This window comes from Rhipicephalus microplus, chromosome 5 (assembly GCF_043290135.1).
Source record: "Rhipicephalus microplus isolate Deutch F79 chromosome 5, USDA_Rmic, whole genome shotgun sequence".
In the NCBI taxonomy this organism is placed as follows: Eukaryota; Metazoa; Arthropoda; class Arachnida; order Ixodida; family Ixodidae; genus Rhipicephalus; species Rhipicephalus microplus.
Genome location: NC_134704.1, coordinates 46,761,793 through 46,788,905, shown reverse-complemented (window position 1 = coordinate 46,788,905; position 27,113 = coordinate 46,761,793). Strand labels below are relative to the sequence as shown.

Genomic DNA, 27,113 nt, shown 5'->3' with positions numbered 1-27,113 from the left:
TTGCTTTTTTTCTTGCTTTCTTTCTTGCTTTCTTTCTTTCTTTCTTGCTTGCTTGCTTGCTTGCTTTCTTTGTTTCTTTTTCTCTTTCTTTCTCTTTCTTTATTTCTTTCATGCATCTGGTCACTGCCGAGTTTCTGGCCCCAGCGCAACTAGGAAGCGCTCGTTAACGACCTCAGTTTGTCTGGCGCACCTGTACTGAGCTCGCGAGGCGAAAATGAAGAGAGATTTGCACGGGGGAAAATGAAAGAGTCCGGCGCCCGCCCTACAAGACGACTACCCCGAACGCTTTTCCGTTGTTTGTGGCAGGCTAAGGCAGCGTCCACACGTCCACACACCTGCCAGCTATAGAGGTGGATTATCATTTCGTAGTCGGCACCTCACGCTTGCAGTTTCTTTCAAAAACCCTCCATTGCAGCTAAGTGCCTGCGGCTACCTTCACACACACACACTATATATATATATATATATATATATATATATATATATATATATATATATATATATATATATATATATATATATATATATATATATATATATATATACATACGACCCATCTTCGCGTCCGTCCATCCATCCATCCATCTGGGTGCTTTCGTGATCACCCTCTTGGGAAAAACCAAAATTAGTATGGGAGAGTAAGATGTTTTGACAGATATGACTCACTCGTCACGACATGAATTATGTCAAAATTCTGTCACGTACGCCGTAAAACTCTTTCTGCCAGTCGTCCGACTCACAGACGCGAGCGGTCATGTGTCAAACGTTTACGATTATGTTCTACAATTGACTGACAGTTCATATCGAGCCAGGAACGCCAAGAAGAAACATTGGTAATTTTAACGCGAACACGTTAAAAAAGCTCGCAATGGCAGCACTGACCGGACGAATGGAAAGCAAAAATGTAGCGGTCCCAGCAGAAGTCGAACTGCAGCATTCTGCGTGGCAATCAAGTACTCCACCGCACAGCCACGCCAGGTCTCGCAACTGCTGTTCAAATAGACGAATACGTAAAACGTTCGTGAAGCTTGAATTGTGCATGCAGTGCTGGCTATCCAATTTCATACGCTTTACATTTGTACTCCTACGATGCAGTCGTCACGTCGAGTGTATACTGCAGTTTGAGCGCAATGCGCCGAAGGTGACTGACGCTTTATATCAACCAAGAAATGGCTCGAACAGATAACGTTAATCGAGGGCGTTAAGAAAAATCACTGCACCTTCACAAAGGTAATGACGACGAGTGGGTGGAGCTAGAGGTCCAAAGGTGTATAACGTCTACGTTGAAATAGCCCACTAGTATAAAGGACGGACAGATGGACGGACGGAGAAGTGGACGGATGGACAGGTGGACGTATGCGTCGATGCACGGATGAACGGACGGATGGACAGACGCGCGGACAGACGGACAGATAGACAGACGGACGGACGGACGGCGCAGGTGATCCTATATTGTGCTGTCATATATTTGATTGATGTACACATAAAGTCAGTGTTTTGTTACATAGAAGTTTTCGTTTTTCATTGTACAGGTGTTCCATTTCGGTTTTGTGGGGCGTGATGAACGCAAACTAGGACGGCCGTAAGAACCGTTATCCCTAAAAGCTGGCATCGGCAGCGTTGACCTAAAAAACGCGTGGACAATATTTCATAGTCCCAAAAGGAATCGAACCCCAGCATTCTACGTGGCAATTGAGTAACCTAAGACAGCATGCCACACCAGATCCCGCAACTGCTTTTCAAGTAGACCATACTGTTCGTGAAATGTCAATGGTGCTTGCAGTGCTGGCTATCCAAGCTTATAAATAGTACACAGGTACTTCTATCACGCAGCCGCCACGTTGGGTTAACGACAATTGTACTGAAGAGCCATCCACTGAAGCTGACCTATCTAGCAGCATCCAGGGCCGCCATCGTCGCTGGCACAGGCGGTATACAGATCAGCTAACCGGTTCTAGTGTTGCTAATACCCGTGTTGCTGCTGGCATCATTACACAACAGTAAACATGCGACTGTTCAACATATGTCTGTACGTACAACATTTATACCTACTTTTAGCTTCGTTCCGTAACGCTTCACTCAAATAAAAAAATATAACACAGTCTCCTTTCTTCCGCATGCTTCCCACAACACTGATTCATAAGGTACGTGGGATGGCCGAATTTTTTTTACGAATTGTCGATTTCTGAAGAAGTAGTGTGCCCGCCGACAATTTAGCGATCTATAACAAGCTCGAAAAGGCGCATCACATGCTACACTATGGCTGCTTTGCGTCTTCGAAAGTTTAGGCGAACGACACACACGCTCGTCAAAAGAGCAAGCAAGCGTTAACAACCTCGCGGCACGAAAACGAAAAAAAAAGAAACAATGAACGAATGCAAGAGAAGAGCTGGAAATATAGAGATGTAGAACAGTAGACCTACTCACATGAGGATGAAAACGAAAGAATTGACGACAAAACCCGATAAATTGGGCAGGTAGAAACAGATAGACAACGGAAGGCTGCAGTATATAGCGAATTCCTTCGCATGTACAGTAACAACACAGGAGATACAGAGGAGAAAGGAGGAAAGAGAGAAAATGAGAGTACGTACGTTCGACTTGCGGGTCTTTCCACGCGAAAACCTGCCCCCGGTACACGCCATACTGCACAAGAAAGCGTGCGGCGATGCAGAAAGCTAAAGCACGTTCGATGTGAGAGTGCGGAAAGAACGGCGTGAGAGACCGACAGCATGGTCGACATCGAGAGCTAATACAGCGAACAGTGCAGACTTCGAAGGAAAAAAGAAAGGAAGAAAACAGCAAGATTGAGGAAGACAGGACTATTACAAAAAGAAAAAAAACTGAAGAAAGACGCGACGAGCCTTGAGAACATCCCGAAGTGCTCCCGGAAGTGAAGTAGTGTAACCGCCTTTCACTCACTGCAAGAGGCGTCCGTGACCCCCTGCACTCTTTTCAACACACGTGCCCTCCCATAGCAATCACGGATGTACCTCCCATTAGAATACATTATAAGGCTTTACCTATACATGCATAACCAAGATTTAATTACGATGCAAACCACACAAAAAGGGGGGGGGGGGGAGTTGTTTGGTCTAAAACGGGTAAAACGAAAGTAATGTACAACAACCTCGGGAGAGAGCAGCGCTTCGAGATAGGTAATAGTCAACTTGAAGTTGTAAAGACTTTGTCTACTTAGGACAGGTAATAACCGCGGAGCCGAACCACGAGATTAAAGTAACTAGAAGAATAAGAATGGGGTGGAGCACATTTGGCAAGCACTCTCAAACTATGACAAATAGATTGCCACTATTCCTCAAGAGGAAGGTATATAACAGCTGTATCTTGCCGCTACTTAGCTGTACGGAGCAGAAACCTGGAGACTTGTAAAGAGGGTTCAGCTTAAATTTACAGTACTAGTACTGTACTACGAGAGAGCAAAAAACCGCCCCAGTACTCGCAGAAAGTGAGAATTCAACAGCAACGTTTTTAAAAGTAAATATGGACGCTAACTTACGTAATTTGTTCACTATACACGCGTGACTTGCGCGAGTGTTTACTGCAGTACAATCCGATCTCTTTTCGAAACGCCTGGGTGCACGTTCTTCCATTGATCTTTCGATAAAGAACTATAGCGTACTGTTGCATGTTATTTTTGTAGCAAATGAGATTTACTGATTGATTAATATGTGGGGTTTAACGTCCCAAAACCACCATATGATTATGAGAGACGCCGTAGTCGAGGGCTCCGGAAATTTCGACCACCTGGGGTTCTTTAACGTGCACCCAAATCTGAGCACACGGGCCTACAACATTTCCGCCTCCATCAAAAATGCAGCCGCCGCAGCCGGGATTCGATCCCGCGACCTGCGGGTCAGCAGCCGAGTACCTTGGCCACTAGACCACCGCGGCGGGGCCAAATGAGGTTTATTATTGTTACTACATTCACGAGTCAATTACATTTTAACGCGTAATGTTCGGATGTCTCTGGTATCGGTGCTTTCGCCACACTTTCGTAACGGTAGTAAGGAAGTTGGTTGAGAGCAAGGATGTTTAAAAAAATTGCTGGAGTGGATGCTCCCGCAATGCTTTGCCAGAAGAAGTGAAGCCAACTTTCGACCTCCAAAGGTCTCAGAAAAGGGCTATTTTCTGGTGATGCCCACTTAGACATCAAGTGGCTTTGATTTGTTAATCTAAACGCTACGTTAAATATAAATTAAAAGATAGTTCGTTCCGATGAAATAATCCGCAGAAACAAATATCGGCCATTTAATATACAATAAAGTTTGCCTTAAATTCGAGGCTTACTAAAGCAAACTAGTAACACAAACACGCATTTTGAGCACTATCTGACCCGAAAAGGTTGCCGCGTTAAGCTCAGCGGGCGTGCGATGAAAACGCTCCTTGTCAATCGCCGAACGCCAACAGCTCATCGTGCCCCTAGTAAAATGGCTGCCACCGCCGCTTTCTTACTGAAGGGCAAGAATCGCCACTCCAGCAATTTTTTAAGCCTCCTTGGGTGAGACCTAACAATATACGTAAGCTCCGACCACAGCTGGAGCTGTTCCAACTAGATAAGTTTCGCATAAACCCAGCTGCGTTTACTCATTTCCGAGGCGCCAAGCATTTTCGGTACATTAGGAGTAGGTGGCGCTCCCGTACAGACATGTTCATTGCGCTGCAGTAAACTCAAAGAACATAAACTTCCTAGAAAATGTACTTAAATTATGGCTATCACTGCAGAGAGATTGTGTTAATTTAGGTAGGTGCGACAAACTTAATTACTAACATGTCTATAGGCGGATAAAACTTTAGAAGTCTGCGGCAATTCCTCCTCGAAGGCGGATGCACAGAAGCGCGCACCAATGGGAGCGCACTGCGGGATTTGTCATGAGCCGGGCTATAGCCCTTGGGAAAACACAGCGCAGTGCATAAGAAGGATCTACTTCGTTAGTGGCGGAGGCGATCAGCTGCCGCGCATCTGGCTCTCCGTGCCTCTCAAGTTGTATTCGACCGTATTGTTTGCGTCAGCAATAAAAAAGCCCTCCTGGTGAGATCAGACACCACGTAGCGCGACTTTCTTGCGCAGCTGAATGGCAAGCGTGCCACAGTTCCAGGGGGGGGAGGGGGGGGCTGGAACTTCAATCTATTCTCAGGTTGTAACCGGCTGTTGCCAGACTAAATGCTTCGGTGCAGCTTTTACTTCATCCACCCTTCAGATATGAGAAAATGAAACATTCAATCCAGTTCATTATAATAATTGTAGGGATTTAACGTCCTGAAATCACCATATGGTTATCAGAGATGCCATAGAGGAGGGCTCCGGAGATTTCGTACACCTGAAGTTTATTAACGTGCACCTAAATCTAAGCGGACAAACCTCAAGAATTTTTGCCTGCGTCGAAAATGCGGCCACCGCAGCCGCATGCAGATTCGATCCCGCGACCTGGCGGTCAGCAGCCGAGTGCTTTAAACACTACACTACCGAAGTGGGTCATTCAATCCAGTTCAAAAGGTACCATGCTAAAGATACAGGCACGCAGTACAGCACGAACGAGTGAAAAGCCGGAAGCGTACGATGATAATGCACGAAGTCCCTTTTTAGCTCACCGTTCCGAACACACTAGCCCGGCAAAGGTTTTAAGTTGAGCCACAAAACCCGCAATGCATACCAGGTGGGGGTGAAGCAGTTCGATTCCTTTTTCTCTCGCGCACTTCCATGACAAACGACGCACTATAGAGTAACTTTATGGGAACGTTAAAACGCAAAAAATAGACAGTCGGATTTGTCCAGAGAAGCAGGACGGGCGCTTAGACACAGCATTAGAGCCCATCCTGTGTCACTCGATCTATGGGAATGTCTAGTTTTGCGCTTTGTGTTCCCAAAAGCAGACATACTAGCTCACCGAATACGGAGTTTCAATGTTAGGGGCACCCAGCTGCTGGACACCCAATCACCTGTTTTGTTGTTGTTTGTTGTTGTTTAGTTCACCCTGCTTTCTTTTACCTGCCCGCTGCCCCAAGGAAATTGCAAAAGAACCCAGTAAAAAACAATGCAAAAGCTTGAGTACGCAAACCGCTTGGAGAAACATGGCACCAAAGCTCTCTAATAAGACAGATTTAGTGCTGAGTACCCAAAAGGGCTTCGCGAGTGCAACTGGAAGTACAAAGGAACGCCAGAGCGAGCGTACTTAGGCGGCTTAGAGTCCCCTGTAGCCAGGGAAAGGAGGAGGTGGACTTGTAGAGGGAGGTTGAAAGAAGGTGTTCGTTCTTCTTATTCTGATTTCCCTTTCTCTGTCCGCGCACTAGCCGAGCCCAAACTTCTCGAACGCTTGCAACTGCAAACATTCGTGCAACGACGTATATATACCTCGTGGGCACAGCCATGTTGCTTAGATGGCAGCGCAGTGTCGGGCGGCCGACTGGTTCACGCAAATGCGCAAACACTCGCCGTTGCATGCCAAGCACGCGCCGAGTCATTTCCATACGCACCAGAAAGGAGAAAAACGCGGCTTTCCATCCAGCGTAATCCAAGACAGCGCGATCTTTCTTCTTTGTTTTCCTAAAAGCTGCATGGCGGTTACATTCCCCTTTGATAATCTAAAGTATGGCCAATCCCCCTCGTGGGTATGAGCCAGTTTTCATTAGGCAACAAAACAAAACGAATGTTGCCGACCACTCCTCCTCACCCGTGGGAACGGTCTATAAGTGCAGGAAACAAAATTGTTTTGTTGGTTTGTACATTCGCCGAAATTTTGCCAGTTTGCACACGGGTAAGACGAACGGACACAGAGACACACGCAAGAACATGAAGAATGCTCGCATTATGGTGGTTCAGACTCGCTTTCTGGATTTCGTGCCGACCGTCTGTGCCCCCTGCGATCTCCGACGACAGCGCAACACTGGCCGACTGGGGCTCGCCCTACGCCATCTCCTGACGCCGACAAGAGCTCTCGCCGATTGGTGCCCCGTCCTCGGACTCCCGCAACCATGTCCATCTTTCCTATCTTCCCCTTACTTCCAGAAATCGCTGCCCTTGCGCCACCCTCTTTCCTTCCCCTCTCTATCTCTATACCTGTAAATCCTATCCTTTCAATTCCTCCTTATCTACACCCATCGTAGGCTACTGTTGAGGTGTCCTCCCCTGAGAGACAGTTACGGGGCTCACTTTTCTCTTCTTTCATATAAGAATCACTCCCCTCCCCCAGGGTATCCAACGGTACGTACGTTCGGTTACCCACCTCCTTCCCCTCCCTTGTTTCTATCACCCTCTCTCTCTTTCTCAAATCTGGCTGAAATATAATAGCGCTAAGCGATCGCGTAGATCAGCCGTGCATAGCCATAAAAGCAGCCGTAACGCTTTGTGCATCAACCCCAACAATATGTGAGACGCGCCCACGCTGTTGCACGGTCAGAGAAATACATGACGACGCACACGTTGTGCAAAAAGCAGTAGTTAACGCGCGTCTGGCGTCACGTCAGAAAAAAAGTTCTCGTCCACCAACTAAGCCAGAAAAAAGAAGAAAGGAAGCGGAAAAGTCGCACGCGTATACCAGCGTGCGCCCTTTGACCCGCAATAAAGGTGCGAGTTCCAAACTGTGAGTGCCGGGCAACGCACCTGCCAACACGAGGAAATCCATGCCTCTTTCAGAGGCTGGGTGCATGTGCAGGTTCGCTACGCAGCATGGGATATGCAGGCTAATCGCCCGGCGAGCCATGCAATGAAGCCTCTCCACCATTATACTTCATTCGAAAGAGTGAATAGATAAAACACGAAAGAGAAGAAAAAAAAAGCAGGAACGAGAGATGAAAGAAATGGAATTAGCGTATTGTTCAACATTATGCAACCGTGAAAAATAAAGTGTGTACAAAAGCGTCACTCGAAATTCTGCCCTGGACGAAATGCGATATTGCCGTTCGCATAGTTACTTTCAGAGTTAATTTGTAACGTCGAAACAGGCCATGTATGAATGGACCTAGCATTCACGTGTCGTCGTGTGCTATGAACAGCAGTGATTGTTCTGTTTTTATGTCGGTTTCTTCCCGTCTTACATTTCTTCTACTTTTCTGCGCTTTCCAGTGCAGGGTACCAAAACGAACATTTCTTATCGTTCACCACTCTATCCTATATACCTTTTTCCTTTCAGGTCTATTTGAGTCTATCTTTGGTATAATGTCATTGTGTTACTTTTACAAATCTTACAGACTGCGCGCGAACACCTGTTCAGCATCATGTCGATGAATACTACTACTACTACGAATAATAATAATAATAATAATAATAATAATAATAATAATAATAATAATAATAGCCAGAACAGAGCATACGGCAGACAGGAGCTTAATAGATGGACCACTCCTCGTGTTTCCGTCGCGGAATCTTCAAACACACAGCACGACTACAAACCATTCCGAGTCGCCATCACGATGACCAACGACAAGAAACAGCGCAAAGCATCCAAAGGAACGTTACACACACACAACATACAAGCCACAGTTTCACCGCAAGGGCGAAGCGATGAATACGACAACAATTGTCACGCTGAGAACGGCAAGCAGATCGAAACTTGCAGCGCGCTGCTCACGCACAAATGACGCACGAAAACAACACACACAGGACGAGAGCGAAATAACAACGTTTACCGCTCAGCACGTAACGCGCTGTATAAACGAAAACTACGCACGAAACGTAATCACGGGCACAGATGAGTGCATACTAACATGCGTCCCAGTTGTTATACCTTGCTGTGTATGAAAAGCGCGCTCTTTTCGCAAACGGGGGCTGTGCAGAGACCGAAGTGACATTTGTGGGCCCGGCAACTAACGCAATCGTTCCAGTGAAAGTCGAAGACACACGAATCTCTACACCAAAGGATAAGCGCGCGCGCACAAGCATCTAACCAATATTGCTCAAATTTCAGCGTTCATACTTGTGCGATTGTCAATTAAAAAGAAATTATTGCGCAGATCTGAGGCACCATAACAAGTCGATATTTTGTATGTGTGTCTTTATACTAGCGAAGGCACACTTAAGTAATTCTAAGGACTATAGCGTTTATCACGCTGCGCTGACAATGCAACGCTTGCACGAAAAGGCAATGTGTTTCCAACGCTCTGCTAAGACGACACAGTGGTGTCAACTATCCGTCCCCTTGCGTTCTACACCTTATCGCCCTTGAGACGGGCGCGCACGCCACCGCACTTCGTTTTCCAAGATAACTGCCAGATAGCGCTCATGTCTCACGTGTGACGTGACTTGATGCGACCGTTCGCCTCCGCTGCACGCTCGAGGCACTCTAACGCAGCGCATTCAGAATACCATTCACCGTATTTCTTGCGCAGAATATCAAACAAACGTTTTGTCACTCTCTCCAGACGCAAGCAAGACTGTCCTCTTTTGCGGACATTTGCAGTGTAACCTGCAGATACGGGGCCAATTTATTCTTCTCGAGTGTTCATATAAATAGATACGCATACATATACGGTGAATGACGGCAGCGGCGACCACACAAAAAAAAAAAACAGCCGAGACTATTCATATGATTGCTCTCGCAATAAAAGAGTCGCACGAAACAGCCTTGCCTTCGCGTCGCGGTGCGCACCGCATTCGCAGGAGTGACTTATTCGCGGCGCGGGCACGCATTCCTCGCTCTCCTACAGTCGCACGCGAAAAGAGACGGAGAGCGAGACAGACGTAAGCTGTACAAACAGAACAGCGACATGCACGCGCTCTCGTAGGGACAAGCCTGCACCTGCAGCAGGCGCAAGTTCGACCGCGGATAAGCCAGGTCACGTAATTACGTCTATAACGAGACTTTCAGCGAGAGAAACTAGTAAAAAAAGAATGAGTTAAACGAAATTACGACACGCTACCCAAACACGTTAACTGGCAGAACATGGGAGAGGCCTTTGTCCTGCAGTGGACGTAGTCAGGCTGATGATGATGATGACCCCAAACACGTGTACAAGAAACATCGCTTGCGTTGCCTGCCTTTAAATGATTCGTTTCCTTTAACGCTGTCTGGTTTCCACGGCGTCGAGCCGGCCTACTCGCGCAATACATGGTTATGAGTGGTTTGGCATATAACAATGAAATGACAAAAGACAATACTAAATGTGCTGATATACGACACCTACGCCCACTGCTTACTGCGGGTAGTGCGGACGACGGTCGTGTGCAACACGTGTCAGCACTCGTAAACTAATATCTGGAGTTCTACGCGCCAAAACGGCGATCTGATTACAAGGCACACCGTAGTGGACAGCTCCGGAAATTTCGTCCATCCGGTGTTCTTTAACGTTCGCCGATATCGCACAGTAGACGGGCCTCTATCATTTCTCCTCCACCGAAAGGTGATCGAACCCGCAACCTTGGGGTCAGCAGCCGCCGAGCCCCGTAACCGCCGATCAACACGGCGAACTGTTATCACTCGGGCGAGCACGCGAGGTGAATGCCGGCATATAAGCCTACGCACTTCAAAGGACCAAACGAAGCCTAGCACACCCGGCCACATCGGTCATAGCATATTTTCTACGACGTTGGGGGGGAGCGACTCGTACACAACAGCATTTAAAGCTTTCACGACGTATCACGAAATGGCAAACCACTCTGGAAAAGAAAAGCAGTGATCACTGTACGACTCAACTGCTAGTTCGCGCGCGCGTATTGGTCACCATTGACCTCCGTCGAATCGGCGAAAGAAGGAAGTAAACAGAAGCGGCGGTGAAATATGCAGGCGAAAAAAAAAAACAACCGGCGCACACAAGCAAGCACCCACCCTCCACCGTTTAACACAACTCAACCGACCTCTCGTTCCAGTCGTGCCCGTATAGCGTGCGGACGGTGAACGTCGCTTCGTGAAGTCGGACTTGGTCGCGCACTTGTCACCGCTGCTCTAATTCCGCGGCCTGCCACCGGCCTCGTCGAACCAAGCCGAGCGCACGTCAGGCCACGCTGCCGACTCCGGCGCGCTGTTTTCCTTCACCGAGGACCACCGCACAGTGCCGAACGCACGCCGAGCACCGACTGCTTGCTCGCCGCGATCAGCCGGCGCCACCGCTTGTTGCTGCGACAGCCACCGCCGCCGCTTTTCGAAGCAAGGAGGAGGCGTGGCACACACACACGCCGGGCACGGCAAGGCGCGCGCAGCAGTTCGGAAAAAGGAGGATGGAGAGAACGGGGATCGCGAGAGAACGAACGAGGTGCAAGCCAGCGCCATCTGTTGAGCCGGATAGAGACGCTCGAGCAGAGAACGTGTCGACGCGGTTTGAGCACGCCGGGTGAACTATATATTATAGTGCTGAATGACTTGTTCCTGGGCTGGTTGGTGACAGATCAAATTCTTAACGTAGCGCGAAAAACGACATGACGGGTACAAATAACGACACACCGCGTGTCATAGTTTTGAGCTACATTATTAATTCGATCTGGCCGAAACTTCATTGAACCTTATAATAATGAGTCAATAACGATACAAGTCCACGTCAACCCAGCTCCCATTTCCCCCTTTCCTGAGAAACATTGGAAAGCAGGTGGTATTTACAATGAACGAGCCAACAAAGAGAGATTTCAGTGGGATAAATATAGAAGGCAGAAGGCATTTCAGTGGGATAAATATAGAAGGCAGAAGGCATTCCAGCAAGTTTCTCGCTTACTCCCCTTTCCCTTTATTTCTACCTAAAACTGCACTCAATATCCTTACCGAAAAACACACAACGCAAAAGCTAACTAACTGCTCAACAAAAACGGGAAGTCAAAACACAACAACGGCGAACGCTGAAATTCCAATGATTGCGAAGCACCGCACACTGTTTCCAGTCTCCCAGGTCCATCTTAGTTTTTTTTTCTTTTTCTAGCATTCATTTTTATTTCATTTAATACTTTGAGTTGAAGCTATACGAAAGTGGCCAAATTCCAAAAAGAAAGTTTACTGTATTTTTCACGGTCCTTTCAATTCGTACGAAACAGGCAGCAGGGAAGTTCATGTACGTTTAATATTTACAGCTGTTGCATCACCCTAAATGCATTATAGATGTAAAGTAACCGCATCGTTTTTGAAGCGATATGGATGGACAAAGTTATGTCGCATTGTATCAGTAAAAAAAAATTAAAGCATCTTGCACTAGTGGCGCCAACCATGCAGGAAGCGCGGAGCAGGGCAGCCTCTTTCGTTGCTCTATGGTTTTCTTTCTTTCTGTTTACCAGTTTTTTCTTTATTTTTATTGAAAAGATGTTTATTGGCGAGCGTTGCGACGGCGGCTCTACGAATAAAACATCAATCAAAACAGAGCAGCATTCAGGCAGATGCCTGCAATGATCAGCGCGAGACGAGCCAAGAACCCAGTGCCCAAGCGGTGGCGATGCTTCTTGCCAACGATTCGCCTTCTTCACAATTTGTCCACGCTGAAAAAAGAGCCATCCTGGCGACCTAAGAGTCTGGAAGCAGAGAGCTATGGCATGGCTTGAGGCGGGCCACGTTGACGATGTCACGTCCACGCCGGCGCATGTCGTGAGATGGGCAAACTGGCTCAATAAGAAATTCCACCTGGGGAGGTTTTCTCCGAAATGCGGTAAGGGCCCTCGAACTTTGGGACGAGCTTTGAGGAAAGGCCAGGGGTATGGTAAGGAACAGCCAGTCATACAAGAGATCCAGGGAAATAGCTGCGTTTTCGTGGAGAGCTGGCATTGTTTTCATTCTGGCGGTGTTGTTTTTTGTGACGTGAAGGTGCGCGCGAAGTGCAAGGCATTCTTCCGCCTGCCGAGCAGCTTCGGACACAGGTGGGCATTCAAATGCGCCAGAACGGTGTGGAAGTAGAGTGTCGATGGTGTGCGAAGGTTCGCGTTCATGATGGAGGAAGAAAGGTGAAAATCCGGTGGTAGACTATGCCGCAGTATGGTATGCTAACATGATGAATGGAAGAATCCAGTCCCAGTTAGCATAATCAGATGTCACATACATCGCGAGCATATCACTCGACGGTGCAGTTAAATCGCTCCGTGAACCCACTCACCTTGTGCGTGGCATGCCGTGATCTTGCGATAAACGACGTGTCATTCGCAAAGCAGAGCTGCGACTACTCCTGATAGAAATTTTCTGCCTCGGTCACTGAGTAGTTCGCGAGGTGCACCATGTAGAAGTAGGAAGCAACGGAGGACAAAAGACGCTACTTCCCGCGCAGTGGCACTTGGAAGGCGGCGGTTTCAGCGTAGATTGTTAAATGGTCTACAGCGACTATGATCCACCGATTGCCATTTAATGTTATCGGTAGTGGGCCATGTAGATCTATTCCGAGCCGATCGAACGGTTTGGCAGGGCACGGAAGCGGCTGAAGCGCACCGGGCGAGTGGAAAGGCGGCGATTTACGACGCTGACAGGGCAGCACTTATAACAAATTTTTCGAATGCATAACGAAGTTATACATCCGAAGCGACGGCGAATACGTTCGTAAGTTTTAAAAACTCCGACATGGCCCCAATGCGGATCGTGGTAAAAGGAGGAGCATATTTGAGATCGCAAGCTACGGCGGACCACCAAGGGCCACTTACGAACTTCAGGGGCGTAGTAGCGTCAGTGTACCAGCCAATCACGAACGGCGAAATGAGCGGCTTAACGTCGGAGAGCTCGCGATACCGCTGTAGTCGACGACCCGGAGAGACAGTCGAAAAGTGAAGCGATCCACGGGTCCAGGTGTTGTTCGCTGGCAAAGGAGTCACGGTCGAGAGATGCGAAGGAGTTGGTGCAATTCGTTCGGCAGGCCGACTCGGGAGATAGAAGGCAAAAGGGACAAAGCGTCCACGTCAGAGTGCTTCCGTCTACTGCAATAGGTGACGCGAATGTCATACTCCTTAATTCGCAGTACCCCGCGGGCAAGGCGGTCAGAAGCGTGTTTCAGCGTGGCGAGCCAACAGAGTGCATGGTGATCCGTTACTATAGGTCGGAATGGAGACCGTACAAATAAGGGCCGAACTTGCGAAGCGCCCACACTATAGAGCTCAGCACTCCTGTTTAGTGAGGCTGTAATTGACCTCAGCTTTAGCGAGCGTGCGACTCGCATAATCGACGACGTATTCGAAGTAGCCTGGCTTACATTGAGCGAGGACAGCGCCAAAACCAACCCCGCTTGCGTCTGTGTGAACTTCCGTTTCAGCTGTTTCGTCAAAATGCCAAAGAACGGAAGGAGAGGTGAGCAGACTACGTACTGCGGTAAACGCGACGTCGCAGTGAGGAGAGCAGGAGGAAAGGTCTGCGTCACCGCGTATAGGAGGTTGGTCGGTGGTGACACGATCGACGCGAAATTCCGAACGAAGCGCCCGAAGTAAGAGCTTAGTCTGACGAAACTGCGTAGTTCTTTGAGCGTAGCAGGTTTCGGGAACTCGGCGACTGCACAAAGTTTTGCAGGGGCAAGCAGCATCGCCAACGATGCGCCTTCTTCATCAAAGCGCTCGAACAGCAGACGCGCGCTCAGATGGCTTACCTATATTTGGTTCCACCTGCGTTACGCCAAGCCACACGACAGCATAGCAAGGTGACAGCACACAACAGCCAGGGCCCCTAATGTGTTCCACACTTAAAACAGTTGCGTAGATATATAAATCCGAAGTTTTCACATAAGCTCTCATGCATTACATGTTTCGCGCTGCATCACGAAGCTGAGTCCGGAGAACATGCGAACACTTTCAAACCAAGGACGCGACGTGAGAGGCCAAGACGACCTTTGCAAAGTTGCAGGCGTGTTGCTAACCCGCGAATCGATTGCGCACTCCAGTATATGCGACAACTCTTACGATTAGAACGATAGGGAAGGACCAAACAACAGAAGCAAAGAGCAATGACTTTCAACTGGTTTTTCTTCCACTTAGAGCAAAGCGATGTCAAGGCATATAGGTTCATCTAACTCATGAAGTTATCGAAGCAGACACGGTACAGACGCTAGGTGATAAGTGCGTTAGCACACCATCTATCGCGCTTTTAAATCAAGAAATCGACTACCTGGCTGTATTTTAGGGCACATTTGGTGATATGCTCGATGCAAGTGAAATGATGAAGCAATGCTCGCCACACATATACATTCTTACCTGTTTCTTTTCTTTTATTATGTTTTGGTCTTGCACCGTCTCCATTGCATTGTATAAATGCACTTCTTATCAAAGTCAAAAAACTAGTTGGAAGTCAGCGCTCATTGCCTCTGTTGTCCCGTCCTTTCCTAATCGTTATATGCGCTGTTAACACTTTTTGAAAATGAATCCGCACAGAATTGCCCAAGCGTCAACTCTTTCAAGCTTTTACGGAGCACGAAAAAGCCCCCCCCCCCCCTAATTTTTGAAACAATAGTAGCAATAAATGCTGCGGTATTACGTGCCGAAACCGCGACGTGATTATGCGGCACACCGTAGTGGAAGGCTCCGAAAATTCAGGCCACCTGGTGTTAATTAACGTGAACCGACCTCGCACAGTACATCAAGTCTTTCACCTCCATCTTTAGAGACCAGATTCGTCGTGACATGACGTCGTTATCTGGAACAAACGTGCACACCAGTCATTGCACTGAAGTAGTTGGTGTGTCGTTTGAATCCGTGAGAATTGTATACATGCGCAATATGTTAGAGGGACGGCTAAGCAAACATGAACTATAGTATGGTGGGAGGTGACTGCGAGATGGCGGCCGTCGAAAGCGAACGCGAAATATGCAAAACACAGCGGCGGGACAGATGCGCGGCACGGACAACTAACAAATGTGGCTTTAGCAGCGACTGCATAATTAAACACGTTGTACGAGTTTCCTAGAAAGCGACCAGTCATATGCAGATTTGGTGCATCCATGCGTCGCTTCAGTGTGAAACATTCCAAATGGTATTTCTCGACAAACATTTTTTTCTCCGATAATACAGCTGCAATTTCCGGCATTTTACGCACCCAATCTACGATATAATTACGAAGAGCACCACACATAGACGACACCGAAATACAGCTACCGTGTGTGGCAATCGAACATGCTTCCTCGATGTTAGTACAGTAACGCCTCATTCGCTAAGCTGCGACGTCAGATGGTAGGGTCTTGAACCGTATGTTCAACTTACCATGATAGGCGAGCGGAAGAACTCATCCATTAAACAAAAAAAGCGGGGAGGGGGGTAATCGAAACGTCACCAGAGTGTGCATCCCCCCCCCGCCCAAATAGCCAAGACCAATAGAAAACACACTTCGCAATAATGGACGCCAGTATGAAAATGTAAGTGCCTTATTGCTTATTAGAAAAAAAAATTGTGAATTTAAGGGCTTGTTTTCTTTTTTAGACAAAACACTGATGAGCAGTACCGGCTTTCCTGCAGTTAAGGCGGAACAAGTTCTTCAAGTGCAACATCAATCAGTAGCCCTCGGGCGCCATTATGGTTAAGAACGAGCACGGCCATAGGCCCTTACTTTAAACAATGACGAAAAAAAACCCGACGGACTCTAAGGTGTGCAGAAGAATGCTTCGCAATCCCCTGACATGATTAGGGGAAGCGAGACGCTCCTGTCCCCCAGTGAGCGCGCCTACGCTTACCACACCGAGATTGCAAGAAAGAAAAAGAAAAAAGGACTCCACTACATCTCAAACTTCTCGACGCAACCTAACCAGGGTTCTGGTTTCGATATCCGCAGAAAAGATTCTCTCCGGTAAAGACGCAGTAGCGTACAAGCACGCACGGATCTTGTAACCTCGCGCTTGGATAAAACACCCCACCACAGTTCTCCCTTTCGGGGCTAAGAAAACTAAGCAAATAAGTTAACCGCGATATCGTGCGGAATCCGTTTACCTCGGGCAACAACGTGTTCTTTTTCATGAGGTTTGCAAAACACAAACAACCAAGCATACATAAAGCACGTAGACGCGCTCACAGTAAGAACAACTCTACAACAAAGACGGCAGCACAGCACGTATACCGGAGTAAGTCTCTCAGAATCAAGTACTGTATATTTATAGGATAAGCTGACAGCCTATAGACCAGCGCTGAAAAAACAGGCGCTTGCTTGACACAGTCACTATGGTTCTCTTTCTCACTCCCTTTTTTTTTTGTTAGCGTATGCTTTACCGAACACAAGACAGTAGCATGAAACACGGCACATGGTGTAAGCACTATGACTTCAGCAAAGAAAGAAAGAAAGAAAGAAAGAAAGGAAGGAAAGAAAAACAAAGAAAGAAAGAAGGAAGGAAAGAAGGTAGGAAAGAAAGAAAGAAAGAAAGAAGGAAAGAAAGAAAGACAGAAAGAAAGAAAGAAAGAAAGAAAGAAAGAAAGAAAGAAAGAAAGAAAGAAAGAAAGAAAGAAAGAAAGGAACCACAAAGTAACCTCGAGAACCGCGGGGAAAGCAAACAATTCGTAGGCAGAAAGTGAACATCGCAGACAAGTATATACAGACCGAAACGACGAAGTGTCGGTGCTGATCATCAGAATTGAACGTGTGTCAAGATCGAAACAAGCGCCAGGACACAAACGACTCAATTCTAGAACCCATGCACTGTAGCCATTCGCCTTCTCTTCCTTGAGGATCTCCTTCGGTGCCCTAATCGCACAGTCGCGACGTAAAACACAATGATGCCTTCCAGAAACGAAGGCGAAATTCAAGAGAACACGTTATATATAAAACCGAATAGACCGCCTGTTCCTGAAATTCAGGAAATGAAAGAAGACTTGTGCCAAGCCAGAAAAAAAAAAAAAACGCTTGTTTTTCAGCGAAGTTAAGAATGCGGACGAGTTCAACGAGGATATGCGAGAGCAACGTAGTTGTGATTGGACTCGGTGACCGTGAGAAAACGCTTGAATTATCAATTGATGTGCCACACTGCATTCAAAAAGAAAAACAAATTAAAACAGTCTTCTTTCTCTTATTTGCGAGTATTGGCTTGCTACAGGCCTCACATTAATAGGACAAGTGAACACTTTACTCTCGTAAGAGAGTCACATAATCTAAAAGAGAGTAACAATACTCCTTAAAGGGAGTCATAAGGACAAATCTAAACTCACGGAAAAAAAGGAGTCGTGTATTTTTTTTCTATTTTCCTAAAGTGCACACTCATGCCCTCTAAGGAAAAACTTCAGAGCTACTCAGTTATCTTCGAAGCAGTGTCCAAACGTCGTCCACGTTTGGAAAAGTAAACAGGCCCATCGAATGAGCGGCGGACTGAACACTGACAAACACAAGCGGGAAGAGCCAGCAGGCGAGATGGAATTGAAAGTGAATAAGCAAACTTGTGGCCCTGAAGTCTCAGGTGGGCGTCACGTGAGCGCCTTGCGTTCTACCTGTCATCTATAGTGATTTGTTAACACTGAACGCGTGACAGCACTTGTAATATATTGCATGACAAAGAAGGGCTTGACAGGAGACTTGCCTGTGCCGGAAATATTTGTTGCTTTCGACAGCGAAATCGACCAGCAAGCCGTTCTTTGTTCACCCCGTATCAAAAACCTCCAATAATAATAATAATAATAATAATAATAATAATAATAATAATAATAATAATAATAATAATAATAATAATAATAATAATAATAATAATAATAATAATAATAATAATAAGAGAGTATGCGCTACAGAAGCAGGCAACAGTTAGCCCATCAAACGGGTACGTGCCACAGAAACTGGGTAAACCCCATTAAAAACATCCACCAACAAAGGAATAAGGCAACAGTTATGCCAGCATGTGGTTGCGAAGCGACGACCAGGGCCGTAGACACATAGTACGTAAAACTAGGGAACGGAAAAGGCGAAGGCGGTTGCCAGAAGGCTCCAGAGCGTTGGAAGGCCTACAACAACGACGACGTTCCCGTCTCATGTGTGCGACTAGGTTATGTTTTGTTTAACTCAACCCAATCTGCGCCTAGAGTAAACGTACAAACATAGCATCATCTAGCTAAAGCATATAGCAACGACCTAGAATAAACCTAGAAGTAAACTATAGAAGCAACCAGATTGGTTTTCAGAATCATGAAGTTTCGCTGTTTCAAGACTTGCGCGGCGTAGTGCGACGTTCGCGATTATTTTATTTACTTACTCATATTTATTATATCATTCATTCATTTATTTACATTTATTTATCTTCATGTAAATCTCGTTACAAGTTACAAACTACACACTAAACAAAAATGACCTGAAATAACCTCAAAAACTGGGTAAACCATTTGTCCTCTAGCGCACTACCGTTCCTGGGTTTTTTTTACCACCTACTACCGAGGTAAAAATTTACTCTCGTGCTAACTGAGTTTTTGAACGTAGGGAGAGTAGTAAATATTTACCCCAGTGAGGTTTTCAGCGAGTATAGAGAGAGCAAATTTTTACTACCTTCACAAGGTTTTTGAGGTGATTACTGGGAGTTATTTCTGGTGGTAAAAAAAAAAATTGACGGGTGCATTCGCCCAGAGACGACCAATTTATTCAATAGCAGAATTGATTGAATTTATTGAACGGCAGAATTGGTGACACATAGATTCACATAGAAACAAACACGCATACACAACAAATGCAGAATAATACACCACTAGAACAGACCGCACGCGTTGCTCTGCTACACTTCGACAATCCGGTATATATATAGGCACGACTTTTTGACCGGCCATGTAGTACCGGTAGGAGAGCTCTTTTTTTGCATCGATTAACAACAACGCTTGAAGGTGCAAGCGTAAGCTTCAGGTGGGCTGCAGGGCACTAAATGTCACACCGACTTTTTATTATAAATCTACACGATCTCACCTTTTTGATTATCCAATAATTGCTTGGCACACCGGGCTCTTTGCCCCACCCGTGTTAGCACTGCTGATGCACAAGTCCATAAAATATACCTAAGTACGCACAAAGCATGGTAGCTCAATGATTTTCATTGAGCGACGTTGCACAAACACAGTAGCAGCACGTATTCATCACAACGGGCGTAGAAGAGCGGTCCACGCCTGCATACAAGCTGCTTACCGATGGCGTTCTAGGCCTTTTCGAGGAGCACGGCTATCCGATGAAACACAGCTGGCGATCACAGAACACATATCCTGTGTGAATTTTGTCGTCATTTTATACACAAGTGAACACGTGACCGCTATCTTGCACGGACGGGGCGGTGTATGCATACTTCCAACGAAAGACCACCATCCGGGCAGGTCCGGGTTTTCTTCGTGCTCACCGGCCGCCACTTGTTGGTTCCGTCTGCCTCTAATCGGATTCGTGCTACATGTTTGAGAACAGTTGGTGCATGAGGTGGGCACTTCGGGCAGCACTTTACTCGTGCAGACATCGCCTACTGTGGAACAAAATATATGCGATGCTTCTTTCACCTGCCACGGCGACACACTCCCACTGGTCACTGGTGGCCGCGGCTCGGTGCCGACGACAGAGTGAAGCATTTTGCTTATTGCTTCTCCAGCAGGCAAGCACAGACGATGGCACCAGATTGATTTTGTTACCACTGGCAGATCTAGAGATATCCGCGAACTGGAGATATCTGCGACGTGCAGGTTCGGAGGCGCTCGGAAGAGCACGGTCGCTCGATGATCTAGGAAACACGTGAGATCCATCAGCCCAACCAGACACACAGATACCGAGCTTCTTGCACTGTCTGTCTCCAAAGCCACCGCCGAGCAAAAGCAACAATTTGCGAAAATATGCAGGACAACTTTCCACAGCAGGTTTTCTTTCTTTTTTTTCTCTCTTTTGAGAGCCCCCCCCCCCCCCCCCCCCGTCTTTTTTTTTCGTTCAAAGGATGCTGTTCTCGCTTATTGTGCTTATGCTGCCCCCAGTTCCAGTAAAAGTGCGCTGACTCGATGTCAGTCCAGAGGCACGGCGATGCAAAAAAACAAAAACAAAAAGAAAACATCTGTGGGCTTCGCGTTCGTTCAGTATTCACTGAGAGCGTCACCAAGGGGGTATGGGGCAAGAGCCGCCGAAGCAGCTGCACCTTGCAGTCACGTGGTAATAAACTCTGAAACGCAGGTTAAAAATCACGTGATAGAAAACTCCCCAAGTGGTAAAACTGGATTTTGACATCCTTTTACTACTTGCCTGAGAGGTGGTGGTAAAACTATGTCATGTACCATCTTTCACTCCTACGCGAGGTAGTAATTTTAAACGCGAGGGAGTTTTCAGAGGTCATGAGCCGGAAAAACCCCAAACTCGGATAGTTTTTGCTTACAGTGTACGGTGGCAGCGGCGCTGCACGCGAGAATCGCGGGGCTGGCGAATTCTCAGAATGCGGCCCCTCAAAGGTGAGCCGCTGACATGCGTATTTGTGTGCGCCGTTTACCAATGAACGATACTCTACCGATCGTGTGCTTGTCGGCCGTTCCTCATGTGGCCATTTGATCTTTTGCCGGTCACTTAATTATGTTCTTAAGATCATGCTAATATACATGTCCCACGTGCTTTTTTTTATTGAATTGTAGCTGATTGTTGATCCATTCTTGCATTTACCTTTGTAGGGTCAACAGCATAACAGCATAAGCTCTCACGTATAGCCACATTTCATTGCTGCTTGGATATGAAGGCGTGAACGTCGTTGTAGCGTGCAACAACTAAAAATCACACGTCAAGTACGAATTGTTGCCTGACCGCGATGGTCCCTGGCCTGCCTTCCTCTTTTTGTAACTTTATTGATAACCGAAGGAACCCAGTTGAAAAGTGGATGAGCATTCCGGACTCGTGGTGAGACGACTTCCAGCACACCTTGTTTCTTTGTACGAGTTTTTTTTTATGTGGTCACATGACTAACTTCGAAGAGCACTGACACGAAATTTCGCTGCTGAGACAGCCTGCAAGATCGATTCTTGTGAACATGCGCATACGACCAACCAAATCTTATCAGCGATTATAACTTCGGAGCTAATTACCTTGACGAACGAACTTCGCGCGCGCGATCAAGCGCTATACGCCGCACCTCGCGACACTGACATCGTCCAAAGTGACCTGAGGGTGACGCCCAAATTCTGAGACGTCACCAATAAAGCCGAGCTCCGAGATGGCGCAGCTAGAATGATGACGTCATAGTCGACATCACGTTTTTGCCGCGCTTGCGCCAGCAGGCTACCCAAGAGCCCGTGCCTATACTGCGAAAGCGTAGAAGCCTCAAGCAAATCGTTGCCACCATACTGCGATGACGGCGCAGCACATGCGGCAGGCCAAGGAACACCACCGATTGATGCAGGCAGTGCGGAAGTCCGTCACATTTCTGAATGCCTATATCTCACAATCGATGGCTTTAGCTGCACCCTTTCATTCGTCATTTTCAAAACACTTCCAAACCGAAACTCAGACTGCTCGGCGCTAAACAGACTGCAGAAATTATTTGCCGCGCACTGCAGCATGCGATATGGTTATAATAGACGCCGTGGATGGCTCCGGAAATTTCGACCATGTGGTAATTTTTTTACGTGCACTGACGCACTGACATCACACAGTACAAGGGCCTTTGGCCTTTCACCTCCATCGAAATGGGACTGTCAAGGTCCCAGGACCTTGACAGTCCCATTTGACAGACCGGGACCTTGGAGTCAGCAGCCGAGAGCAGCAAGCGATGTGCCGTGTCAAGTCTAATAGGCTCCGAACAACGTATTGCAGCAAGAAAACGTCAAGCAAAATTTTTTATTTTGTCAGTGTCCCTTCAACGTACAGCAAACGAACAAGGAGAGATTATACGTCTCAGAGAATCGAGTAAGTAAGTCAAATGTACAGTCCGGCAGCAAGAACACCGAGCGACAATTTCCTCGGAAAGTAGAGCCTCGCCACCTCTACGCTCAACGTGAAACCTGCAGCCGTTGTGCGAAACTCGATCGCAGGCGAACTATGTATAACATTTTCGTAGCCGTATGTTACTCACGTCATAAATACATGTGTCGCCTCACTGCGAGCGCGGCGCGAAGCCACCGCAGACACATGTTGTTACCATAGATTATGCACGCGCCTGTAACGTATAAAAAACGGGTCGCAGTGACTTCACCTCCCTTTCGCAAGTATACACAGTACTTACGGGTGCGCGCCATCGGTATCGATGCCTCCGCGCCGGAGATCTGTAGCGCCACTCTGCACGGAACGAACAAAGGAGAGCTCTGCAAAGATAAGGAAGGATCGCTTCCCTCTCATGATTACAGTGTTTGCCGCTAGGCAGTGCCTCAACAGACTGCCCGCCGAGTGAATCGAAGGTATGTGTTCGAACACGAGAAGATCTGTCTGAGCGGCAATAGAAAGGTGCTCTCGCTCAAGACACATCCTGTAGACTGAGACCACTTCCTGTCTCGTACCCTTTGAGTTTGCCCCACTCAATTTCAAGTGCGGCGCGACTTCAATTCAGTTCAATCCAATTTATTTAATTTACCAGAAAACGATCTGGAGGGACACCTGGGCAAAAAACTGTCGCAGCTGCTAGACGAAGGCCCAGGGTCACTTACACGGCAATAGCACATACATGACACATGTCAACAAGTGTTTTTACATGGCATTCGCATCGGAAGCATTATACATACAGATCAGCCTACATGACGCGTACACATAAACTTGTAACCATGACCCTTCGTACAAGAATGAACGGCAATGTGTTATTATAAAGATTATAAAGTGGGAAGGAGAGTGTGAAGGGGCTCTGACATGTAGAAATAAGAGCGTCGAAAGGAAAGGTCAACTTCTCGAGGTACCCCCGCTGTAGAGCGCCAGCTCGTTGTACCTCTCGTACCATTAAAAAAATCCAGTGGGTGTTCATCGAGAAAACACGTGGGCCTCTGCCACTTCACTACCGCTGTAAATGTAAAACTGCCCGGTCCAGTATCGTCAGTTTTCTCTTGGGCTTCGTCCAGTACATTGCAGTGAAGGGAACCGCGCAGATACTGACAAGTGTCGGTGCACATCGGATTGTAAAATTTTGGCTCACACCCCTATCTCCAATAGGCCAAGAATCGGTTAGCTCCGATTAAAAAGTTTAAAATATAGAAGAGAGGATACTTAGTTAATTTGTTTATTAATAGTTTCTAACAGAATTATTATTTTGAAATTGAAAGGGGGCTGCATCGGTTGTTATCAAATTAGAGTTATTTAGTGATGCAAGATAAAGTATGATGGCGCCTTTGGTTAGCTATCAAGCTTTGAAACCGTGGTTATAGTGCGAACGTCAATGACTCGAATCTTACACTGACGTGCCCAATGGTCAGCGCACCAAGGGATGATAGTTAATTTGAAGCCGTTAAACCTAATCCAATGATGCGTAACGGTGTATCTAGAGATCGCTTTCTCAATGTGGAAAACCTCCGACAAGAAAACAGAAAGTAGTCTACATCGTTCGACCCACCCGACACTTAAAACGAAGCGCGGAAGGTACGTGCCACGCCAGACTCTATATCTTTGTCTTTGTGCACGTATAATGTCATTGGCCTGGTGCACTTGTCTGTCGTGCGCCTCTCTCGCGGTCCTTCTCGATGTGAGCATCATTCCCTTCAACTCTTTTCTGCTTGCTTCCTGCTCTTCCCCCAGCAGTTCATGTCAGCCTCGTACACCTCAGAGACAGAAATGGATAAATACATCTGTATACGATAGAATAAGAGGAACTGCACAGCGTGAAATTCTCATCTGGACAGCTACTCTTGGTAAGGTAAAGTAAAAAAAGAGCACATAAGAGGACAATCGCATACAGTGAACTACAAACAGACAAGATATCCACACACCTTCTGCGCTTATGCCCAAACTATGTCACAATGCACCGACATTCATTTTGCAGGTTGTTGCGACTGGCGCCTGAGCTGACGAGGGAGCGGCGTAATTTCGGTCCTCAAACAAGTCGCCGTACGGCTGGCGGCCTGTGTCCACCAGACATTGTCCTTCCTGCAGCCGGAGGGTGAGCCATCGTGCCGCCACGACGCCACGAGCCGTTCACGAGACGACGACAAGTGCAGCATCTTCCTCGGAAGAGACAGCGTCGGCAGCCGCAAATCACCCCGCTAATTTAACGAGCAGTGCCGCAGATACTTTTGAGCTTGGTTGCGGCGGCCCTTTTGATGTATGCTTTCGTGAGCTTGGGACACCTCGCGCAGCGGCACACGCACGACGAGGAAGAGCCACATTGGTGACACATGGCAGTGCAGTGACATTGCCTCAATATTGGATGTTCACGTGGGCCGCACATGTTCGACACCCTCGCCGGTTGCGTGTGATCCGTTGATTTGGACAGTGCATCTGCACGCGTTCCCTGATCTAGGGATCTGAGGAGAACATACCCTTTATAATGAGCCACCCGGCTCATTCGAGAGAAAGCAACGTAGAGGAGCGGCACGTTCGAGAACTCGCCATGTAAGAAAAAGCTCGCCATGTACATAATGTAAATAAACCCTCTCTAATAAGTCAACTTCTTCCTGCCTCGACATCTTCATCCCGAATCTCCGGTGCCTGCAAACTGCGGTCGCAATAAGCCTTAGATGTGAAGCCGCTCCATCCGTTGAAGACGTCAAGAGCACCCTTATTGGTCTCCGAGGCCGTTGATTTCCGTTACATGGCTCACAGGATCTTCCGCACCGAAACGGGGTCTCCCTCTTTCCGTGACCACCTCGTCCTCCTCTGAGAGTCCACTATCCCGCAGCCAGCTCGACACACACACTTCATAATTGGACAACCGACGCTGTGACCATATAGGCGACCGATAAGCGGGGCCCTCCGCCGCTTATTACAGTATACACTCGCAGCTTCGAGCTACTCGTACGTCTGTATCGCTTCCGGCCCCATATCGCAACGGCCAGAGTCGATCTCCCGCGGGAGCGTGGGCTGCTGCGTTCCACTCACGGGCGGGTCGCCACGTAGCACGCAAAATTAGCCACCGCTAATTCCCTTTCTGTGCATTCTTCGATATGTATACTTTTAGCACTCCGGCCTGCGTCAGTGCTACAACCGCAACCAACGGATCAATGATAGATAACTGTCGACGTTTATGCGATCAAGTTGCAGGGTCTGAAAGAGCCGCTCTAAAACTAACATCGTAATGGCAGCGTACAAGTGGACATTTATTAACTGCTTTTAAGTAGCGGTGGTGAAGAAGAAGTCACGCAAACATTCTTTTTCTCACTTGCACTTCATCTTTGTAATTTCTTTCCCTTTCTCTCTGTAGATTTCGTATTATAGTAATGGGTTGGTAGGCAATAGTGTGGTTGACATCCATAGCTTACAACAAGTTTACTTGGCCGATCCCCCCAGAGTGGGTATGTGCCAGAGTCAACAGGCCACGAACAAACTAACTTGAACAGCGACTAACTCACTCAAGTCGACTTACATAGGGGACGTCGATGAAAACGAGCCCCGTGTCTCGCTCAGTCTCCTGGCTCTATTCCGAAAGAGAGCTTTCAGTGCGAGATTCCGTATGGTGTAAGTGCGTTTTTAATGCGGTGCACCTTTTGCGAGGTTAATTGTTACTTCAAAAGCGGTTACTGGGCCGAAAAAAAAAGTTGTCCGAGCTAGTTCTACGTAAAGAGCCCTAGGGATGTCATGTAGAAACGAAGAACTGCGATATAAATTAATGAACGAGGTAATGCAGGCTATTTGGTTGTGACCGCTGGCGTTGATTTTTAAAACATCAATGACGCAGACACAGGAAAGGACACAAACAGGAAGGCCGCTAGACATCGACTGATGTCTATAGCGTTATATCGACCATCAACTGTGTGTGTTCTCTCCAGTGTTTGTATCTTTAAATTTTTCTTGCGATACAAAAAATTAATGCCTATTATGTAAAACTAGAACCGATACGAAGTTCACACTAGAACGTGATGTTAATTTTTGAAAGCACATGCGTGTGCTGCGTGAAGTCAGCCGTATTAGCTCTCACTATACTAGCGTAGGCTGACAATTCACTGGTGCTGTTAACTTTTAGCAATCACTTTCATAACAACGTAATAAGAGAGTACGCGTATACTGTTACTAAGCCTATACTTCACCCGGTTCAACAAACAGTGCACCCTAACAGTCAGTTGCTAAAAGTTAGAAAGTGTTTTTTTTTTCTTTTCTTTTGGCAGAGCCACACCTAACTTTTAGCACCTAAACGCTGTGTGTGGCTCTGCCAAAAAAAAAAAAAACCTTCCCTATTGCTCAACTTCGCAATAGTTTGCTAAGCACCTGTAGCACTGCAGCCTT

At 47.2% G+C, this 27,113-nt stretch overlaps 1 protein-coding gene across 5 annotated transcripts in view; it reads right to left on the bottom strand.

The window, feature by feature from the left end:
* LOC119174612 (uncharacterized) overlaps positions 1-27,113 on the bottom strand; it is a 612,314-nt gene that overhangs the window by 459,962 nt on the left and 125,239 nt on the right. For 2 of the 5 annotated variants that reach the window (XM_037425597.2, XM_037425598.2), the window contains exon 1: positions 10,808-11,081. The exons of the other annotated variants lie outside the window; for them this stretch is intronic. The gene's annotated coding sequence lies outside the window, so the exon portion shown is untranslated. Of the gene's footprint in view, positions 1-10,807; positions 11,082-27,113 lie in introns of those variants that run through there. 5 annotated transcript variants of the gene reach the window in all.